Below are 9,522 nucleotides of genomic sequence, written 5' to 3'. Positions count from 1 at the left end.
TATTGAGTACCCATACCTCACATTTGCACTACTGACCCCTGCATTAAGTGGAGGTGTGTAATGAGCATACATAGAATTGACACCAACTCTGGTAGGAATAAGGCAAGTGGGTAAACCGTCAGTTTGATAGTGAGGCACTTGAATGTTTATGAGATCTTGGAATAATGGTGTATTATCTGCAATGGAGTCCAATCAGTTTGAAATAATCCTGGTTTCATCAACTATGCTTGTATCATTATCAACCATATTGATCATCCCTTGTTCCTTTTCAAGCATTTGTTGTGTCTTTCTTGATTCCTTTTCCTGTCTTGCCATTTGTTTTTGTTGGTCCTTAACTTGCCTTGCTTTATCTCTTTCAATCCTTTCATCTGCTCAATGTTGCGCTGCAACAATCCTTGCTGCCTTCTTCTCCTTGACTAGATCCTTCTTTTTTTGTTTTAATTCTTGCATTTCAAGTTTCTTTTTTTCAAACTCAACTAACAGGTTTATATAGTCCTTTGAGGTGAGTAATTGTGAGCTTCGGCCCAAACGAAGACTACCCAGTGTACCTTGCTTTTTTTCATTGATACTCTCTCTACTGGTAGCTTTAGGAACCGGCCAAGTATCTTCTCCACCCCTCCCACCTGCATGTCATTGCTTGGTACTTCCCTTTCAGTATCTGATGGAACTGATTTAACTACAACATTATCTTCATTTGATGCCTCATTATGTGCTTCATCTTCTTCCAGTGATCTATTGTCCATAAAAAAATGAACAATTTCACTGTTCAATTCTGCTAGTTGTGAGGGCATGTTCATGCTTTGTTCATTGGTTGTTGAGACACTATGTGCATTCCTATTAATCATTGCTTCTGCTAGCCATGAAGGTGGGGTTACTTGGCTTGGAAATGTCAATTGGTCATTATCAAATGCATGTTCAACAATGTCATTAACAATATCAACAACAGCAGTTTCATGTTCTTGAGTTGGTGGAACGATCTCCATGTTACTGCGAATTTGTTCATGATTATGCTATGTTCACATATAGTTTCATCATCTTCATCATACAAGTGTCCTTGAGAGAGGGAAATCATATTACCAGCTGCAACCACATCATCTTGGTCATCTACTTCTTGCACTTCAACACCTGTTTGGGCATTCCCTTCTTCCTGACCATCCACATGAAACACTTGGCTGCAACTAGTATCATGCATAAGAGCATCATAGTTCAGTGGCCAGATTCTTGTCCTCCTAAAGCCAACCTTGATATTTGATGGTGTCAAAGCCCTTTTAAAAGCTTTACTTGCAAGCTCTGCTAGCTCGAACCTTTTCACCTCAACCCCTATATTCTTTGCCATCCATGTAGCACGCTCCGACCTGAAATAGTTCTTGAAAGGGCCAAACACACTAACATCAAGGGGTTGTAGTCTGTGAGTGGTATGAGTGGGCAATGTCAACATGTCGATGCCTAAATTGTTTGCTTCCTCAATTTTTTGTACTGCCATGTGGCTCCCTTGGCCATCTAATATTAATAGGTGTCTGTTATTAGGCGAGACGCCACCTAGTATCGATGCAGCAAAATGAAAAAGGCAACTTAAAAACAGTTCTTTAGTCATCCATGCATGGGGATGTGTAGCCATGCATGCACCTGGTTCACAGTTCTGTATATATTTTTTCAATTGATTTTTACCTTTGAATAGATAAAATCCTGGGATTGAAGTACCAATTACTTTGACACAACATAAAATAGTTATCCACTCCCTACTCTTAGGCAAAATCTTTAGCACATTTCGGCTCCCTCTCTTGGCAATTACCCACATGCCACAATTCCTCCCTACCTGTAAACCTATTTCATCACAGTTCCATATATGGTCTAATCCATAAGAATGTTTATCATAAGCACTAGAAAGTGTGTCGTAGAACTTTTTCACAACTACAGGGTGCAAATTTAATGCTCTGTCTCTGTCGCCCTCAGCAGTACGCAATACAAGTTCTGTATGCCTTTTTTAAACCCAAACCACCATGATTACCAGGAAACCCATCTTTGAATGGGTTTGGCCTCCCTTGACAGATTTGAGCAACTGTGGATTTGATTTGTATCAAATCTAGCCCATGTCCCAATTGGGCCATCTCTTTACACCACTCAAACACCTTGGCCACCTCCTCCTCAGTCATAACTATAAGAGGCCCTCTACGTTTTGTATGAGTTAGTCCATTTATCCAATAATGTATTGATGAGGGAGGAATACCATGTTTTTTTGTAGATACCCGAACTAAGAATTCATTAAACTCTATGTCGTCAATTGCAACTAACATTTCTTCTTTTTTCCATCCTCTTATAGCACTGATCTTTTTAGTTGATCTTGCCCCTTGGATTGATGTGGGCGATGGTTCTGTCGCTGATGCTATGATAACATCAGCTTCAGCCGCATGGTCATCCTGAACAATGTTCCTTGGGGCATTGTTAACATTGACATCACCTATCCTGTCCTCGTCAGACGATGTGCATCGCAGTTGCATACCCCTTATCACTCTCCTATCACTTCTCCTTGTACGAGAAACATAACTACCTTTTTCCATAGATGCAAGAACCTATAAAATTATTGCATGCATTCAGATAGAATATTTGTAAATTATGCTTTCATACAAGGCAAAAATATTTCTGCTTTATTACAAGAAATTATCAACATGTATGTTAGTATCCTTGAAAAATCAAATATACAGAATCATTTTGTTGTATGTCTTCAAAATTATCAGTGATTGTTGGTTTGATAACTTGTCTTTACACTTAAAATACCATGATTGTATTGATTGGTTTTGTTATGCATTTCCCAACAGAGCTCTTGTTCGGTTTGACTACTTAAAATATTGTTTTGTTGTTTTGATAACTTGTCTTTACAGTTAAGATACCATGAGAAGATCTCGTAGTTACTGTTGTTTGAATTAATTTGTTTAGAATCATGTTTGTTATCGCAATTGAATTCATTCAAGGTCCCCGTTGTCTCACCAAGTGGACTTGCATAATCCCTTCTAGGTATGTTCTAGGTCTATTCTTCGGTAATGAGGGTGACGTTAGATAGAAATATAGGTTGTTGTTTGGTAGAGGGTGCATGCATGTGTCACCTTCAGTGAACTAGAGTGTTGCTTTTGTAGGTCTTCAAATCAACCTCCCATTCAGTTAAACATCTAGTTAAGTTCTAAGTTCAGTTCAGTTCTAGTTCCTCCCACTACAACCTATCCCTCTTAGCATTCATTATCTAGTTCTTATCTGTAAGGATGCACTTCTCCAGAAATGGATCTCTAGCTATCAAGGAGTTATCATTGTCCAAACCAAGCATGGTATTTAATTTGACCAAGGTTCCAACTTGAGTTCCCTTGAAGCACTCTTTATCACAACTTTGCCACCATAACAAATTTTTTCCTCATGTCAGTTACAGTTGAAGTTTCTAGTCATGTAAACATTCATTTCAACTACAACTCTTATTTGCATCTTGTCTACATATATAAGAGAGGCCATGCCTTTTTCTTAAATCAGGAAAGCATATTACCAATTTGTAAAGTTTTGAGTAATTACTGACCTCATATATCAAATTAGATAAAGTGAATAGGAGTAATGAGGGTGCAGCTTGCCACATTTGCAATAGTTTGAGGCTGGTTGTGCCTTCTTTGTGGTCCTTCATTCTGATAGGTTTCCCCTTGTGTACAACAACCTTCCAATAGGGCCCTTCCACTGCTTCTTGTTCATTTGTTTATGTTATTTTCTTCCTTTTACATTGTTTTGTTTACTTTCTAATCATATTTCAAGAATGATCTAAACCCCCTTTTCCTTTTCTCCTTTCAACTTTTTCTTCACTTTCTTTTCCAGGTCTTGTTTATGCTACCATTAGTCTTGATGATGTTTATTGGTGGCCTCATACAAGGTTTTCGTTTCCAACACCCAAAGTTGTATTGCAATAGTTGACCACTAATTAAGCAACTCATCTAAAGCTTCTGATCTATATTACAACCAACACAAGGACAATAAATCTATGCTTATCTTCCAATTGGGCCATAGTTTTTGTTTCTTATTATAAAATTTCATTAAGCTTTTGTTAAAAATGATTCTCAGAAAGAAATTGCCTTGTGAAATTATGGTTAAACAAATTTCAATTGAGTTGATCATCATGTTCCTAAATATTTTTGCATGTTCTATTATGATAAGTTGTTATTTTAGCCTTCATGTCACTAGAGAAATGTCCAAGCAACCAAACTTCTACTACAATACCTAAGGTGCTACCATTAAAAGTTGGGGGCTTTTCAAGTTATGGTGATTTTCAACTTCCTCTCTATATGTAAATGAGGCGAACCACATGCTCATCTTTTCTTAATGGATCTTGCATGTACTTTTTTGTGCTTAAATTGACTCCAGGAAGGATGATAGCTCTTAGTCCAATCCTCACGTTGATGTCAATGAATATTTTGCCGACATACTTAGATTTTGCTGCGTTTTGTTTGAATCCCTATGATCATTCTTTGTCAGACTCTCATTTTTTCTTAATCCCTTCAATATGTTATGTTACCTATGTGGTTCTTTAGGGTTTCTTTGTCCAAATCCCCATTCAACATGTTCCTCTCTTTTCACTCAAATTTTTATTGTTGCATGTTGCTTCTGTATTTAAACATGACATTCTTGATGTGCTAAAGGCAACAAGCGACACCCTGTTTCTCTTCATGTACTGACTAGAGTCATTTTCTTCATTAATTTGTCTCATCTACCAGTTTTTTTTAATTTACCAACTTGATACTATTAATATTGTCCCATTAACTTTCTATACTGTTAGTCTTTATCCATCCCTTAAAATAAGCATTATGGACCTAAGAGAGAATACCCTAGGCCGTGTGTTGATTTTCATGAAACTGAAACTGTAATTGAAACTGAATCTGTAAGGACTGAAACTGTAAGAACTATGAGAAATGAAAAAAGAACTATAGGCCTTGTGTTGATTTTCATGAAACTGAAACTGTAACTGAAACTGAATCTGTAAGAACTGAAACTATAAGAACTATGAGAAATGAAAATAGAACTGTAAGAAAAATGTGTTGTAATTGATATAACTAAATTGGAAAAATGTGCTATAATTGATATAACTAACCTGGATATACTGGCAACTATCCTGTGATGTTTTGTCTTCAAGGTTGGTGAATAGTTTGAAAGCATAACATGCAACTTCAACAGTGGTTGAACTTCTTTTATAGTTTTTGGCACTTGAATTTAATTGGTGGTAAGGATGGACATGGATTGCAATGGCTTCATTTTGAATGTGTGGTCTGGATTTAATTTGATGTGATCTAATGGTTGGGAATTTGTTATTTGTTGATCCATGTGCTTTGATTTGTTTTAATGAGAAATAGAATGAGTTGGGTGTCATTTATTGAAGTTATTGGGTTGGGTGTCATTTATTGAACAAAGTGGGTTTAAATGTTATTGGGTTGGGTGTCATTTATTGAACATAGGGGGTTTAAATGTTGAACAACACAACAGTTATGGCTGACATACATTCACTTTTATTATGTGCAAGTATGGATATTTATTTGGGATACAAAGCTTCAGTTCTGATGAGTGGGGGTTGAAGTGACTGCTACTTTGTACTTTTGGCATAGACCATTTTGGAAACATTTATGGTTTTATGTGTTTTGTAGTTGGGTCAATAGGGTTTGCACTCTTAAGTATTAAGATACTATTTATGGACAGTTGTGGGCCCAGTCAATGTTTTGGGAAATTTTGGACATAAATTAATACTTATTTATACTTAATGTTATTTATCTTTGTTTAAATATTGGTTACAAAAGTCTCAATTTCTGGTGGTTTGGTGGGACCAGTACTATATCAATTACTGGTCCCTGCACAACATTAGACATCTCTCCCCTAGTCTAAAAATTATGTTTTTTTGTCCTGGAAGTTATGGGAATTTTTGAAAAAATCTGGCAAGGATTTTTGTTGTAAATACAAGTAAAATTGTCAAAATTCATAATTTTAGTTATTATAAACTTTTTTTATGGCGCTGAATCCATTTTCACCATAGAAAACATGATTTAAACACTGCATACATAAAAAAATTTAAAATTTTCTTACCGCCATCCGACCACTTTTGATAGTCCAAGCAATTCCTGCACTCCGTAGACGACTCCATTTATTTTTTATTTTTTTAACATCATGATAACTATCAAATTACACACCTTCTTCCACAGGAAAAAGTCAATTCAAGGAGTCAAAAGGCAAAAACTTGCAAGAGAAGGAAGAATAGGATTAGGAACGAAATTTCTCAGCGAAAATACGAGGTAAGAGAAAAATGTTGAGAAAACCCTTGTTTTGATTGAATGGAGTCGCTTACCTCCAGGTTTCTCGTTTCTACACAAGACATTACCTAAGGACACACCTTGTCCATCCCTGTGCTGGACTTGGAAGGACGGTAAAAAAAAAAAAAAACCCTTAAACTTACGCCAGCGAAGGGTAAAACAAATATCCCTGTGCTGGACTTGGAAGCACTGTTAAAAAAAAGGAAGAGAAATATCCCCTTAAAATTATGCCGAGGAAGGATAAAACAAATTAGTAACAATTATAAGGAAATCTGGAAGGAATGGCCAAAAAGAAAATTATACAGTGAAAACCTCGAAATTACATTTTCAAAATGATTATAATAAAAAAAGAACACAACAAAAACCTCAAAATTACATAACTTTAAATTTGCATCCGAAAGCATAAAGGCGAGAACAAAGGAAAATTCTAAAACAAAAGCCAGGCCATGGGTCTGTCATAGTTACCAAATTCGGCCGTATTGCCAAAAAACATTCGGAAATTCGCCTGTTCGATTCAATTTGTGAATTAATACGATAATTTGGGTTCGGTATGGTGCATTGAATATTAGATTTACATATTAATATATTAAGATTATTGTCGATTTCAATTATATATTAAAATTATTGAGATACTAGTTTCTAATTTATGGTTTAAAACCTTTTTTTTGATTTAGAAAATGGCATAAGATTATGGTTACTAGATGATAATGTTGTGTGTCAGTTTATGGAATAAGAAATTTACAATAAATTTTTGGACAAATTTTTAATGAAATACGTAAAAATCTATAATTTTTGTGATAATTATGTGTTTATAGAGTAAAGTAAAAAATATATATGATATATGTAATTTGTAAGTTTGTAGATTTATTAAATTTAAAAAAATATATTTTAAAAGTAGAAATATTGCATGAATTAAATTAGTAAATGATTTTTTTAAGGTGGACTTTTTTTTATTAGGATTTTGAGTAAGTATTAACTATACATATTAGTATTTTGTATTATTTTTAGTAAGTATTAAGTATTAAATTACACAAATTAACATTTTGTATTATACAAAATAAAAGATGTTGTTACTTTACTATATAAATTAGAGGTGAGTTTGGTTTGAAAAATAAATAATTAGCAATTGATAATATAAGTGTATATTTTTAAAGAATGTTTGCACATATTTAATATACCATTTCATTATGAACATAAAATACTTAATAATGTGGAATTTATGTGGTTCATTGTAATATATATTTTTTTGGAAATTCACTCTATATTAAGTATCATAATTTATGGTGCAAGTGGGTGAATGAATCAATACAAAAATTCTTAAAACTTATTATTTTACTTGCTATTCTAAATATAAAACTAAGCTAATTAGTCCAATATATAATTTATTTACAATATTTATAATTGAAACAATTTTAAAAAAGTTTTGTATTGTTGTTTTCAATGTTATAATTATACATTTAAATGATTTAAAATATTGAAATAAAAAATATGCTCCCTAAATTTTCCAATATTGAATTTTAAGTAACCAATTTTTTTAGGAACCGAATCAAATTCGAATTCGAATTCAAACTGAACCTCGTAACTATGATCTGTATAGTGCCATTGAAACGTTCAGAAAAGTCATTCGAGCCCTTACCTTTACGGGAGTGAACAGACTCTAGAACAACGAACGTAGTCTTGCCGTGTCAGATAGTGGTTGAAGAATCTCCTTGGGGTTAATTATGAGAAGCAATAACAAACAAAAACACAATTGAAACCCTAGGTGTAAGGCCCATGAGCTGCAGGCAAACACGCACGGAGGCGACGAGTTGAAGAGATGCGGCACAGTGGGAGAAGTGTGCGAAATGCGACCAAGTGTGGGAGCATTTGGGTATATAGGCCTTGGGCGGTCCCAGTGGGCCGACGGGCAGACAGGCCAAATGATGGACACAAGGTGGTTGGGTCGGCCGACGGGCGAGCCGACCCGTTCAAAAGTTAAAACGGAGGAAACTATGGGTTGACCAACATAAGGACGCTACGATTCAAACATTGGGCGAGCCATATATGTAGAATGGCTTGGGTGTGGACCTAATTCATTATCCAACAACGCATAAGTCTTTAATGTGAAGCAGGGAAGTGTGAAGTGTTGGTGAGCTGAAGTGAAAGGCGTAGTGCAGGTAGTTAGGCTGAAGCACTCACGCCGAAACAGAGGTGCGATCTGAGGTGCAATTCGAGGGCACTGTAGGGCAAGCCAGGGCACATGGGCAAATGCACACAAGGTTGCTAAACGGGTCGTTCAGGAAGTCGTTCGGAGGGCTGAACAAACGGTCATGCAGGGTTGAATGAACGGTCGTGTAGGGCTGAACGAACGGGTAGGGAGTCGTTTGGTGGATCGTTCGGAGGTCGTTCAGAGGATCGTTCAGAGGTCGTTCAGAGGTTGTTCAGAGGTCGTTCAGAGAACCATTCGAAAGGTCGTTCGAGGGTGTTGTGGGGAAAAGTATCCGATGCGGATGACCCTATCCCTACTCTAAAGGTGACAGTCTTTAGCAACAACTGAAAGTAAAGTTTTGATGATTTCCTTTATGAAAGTACAGAGAGAATGAAGAAAGATTAACCAACCTGGTGTCTTTCGCTTAGTCGATCCTTGTCCTCTCTCTTTGTCTCTTGTTCCCAGCTCCTTGCTCTCTTTGCCGGTCCAGCTACACACAGATCCTGCATAAAACAAGAGAGGAAACTACAAGATACAAGTACTCATAACTGATACATGGATTAGAGTGAATCAAATATACATGTAAATACAATACATCAATGCAATACAAGTATATAGGAGAACATGCAAAACTTTATTGATAGAAGTAACAGGGTTCTGAGAAGGTTACAACCAATGATGGCTCCAATCCAGCAGCACCTCCCCAGCAGCAAGAACTCTCCTCTTCACCTCTAGTAAAACAATCACCCAATAGCTCTAACTGTAAACCAACAGCACTTCCTTGCTTTACACAAAATTCCAGCCTCCTTAGACCTCATAGAAGAGCTTTATATATAGGAGAGAAGAAGAGAGGATGAGTCAGCTTGAGACTGACATGAAGCTGCCTTGTGTCCTCTCCCTCTTTAGTTAAACTTCAGTCCTTGAGTCCACTTGGAGATCCTTGCTTACACATGGTGATCAAGTACCTCTTACTCATCACAGGGCGAATCTCATGAACCAAGTGTCAGTTTGGAAGCTTCC

The sequence above is a fragment of the Pinus tabuliformis genome, chromosome J (genome assembly GCF_031772625.1).
Source record: "Pinus tabuliformis cultivar Carrire ecotype Pingquan chromosome J, CPIR1, whole genome shotgun sequence".
Taxonomy (NCBI): Eukaryota; Viridiplantae; Streptophyta; class Pinopsida; order Pinales; family Pinaceae; genus Pinus; species Pinus tabuliformis.
This window is presented reverse-complemented; position numbering follows the sequence as displayed.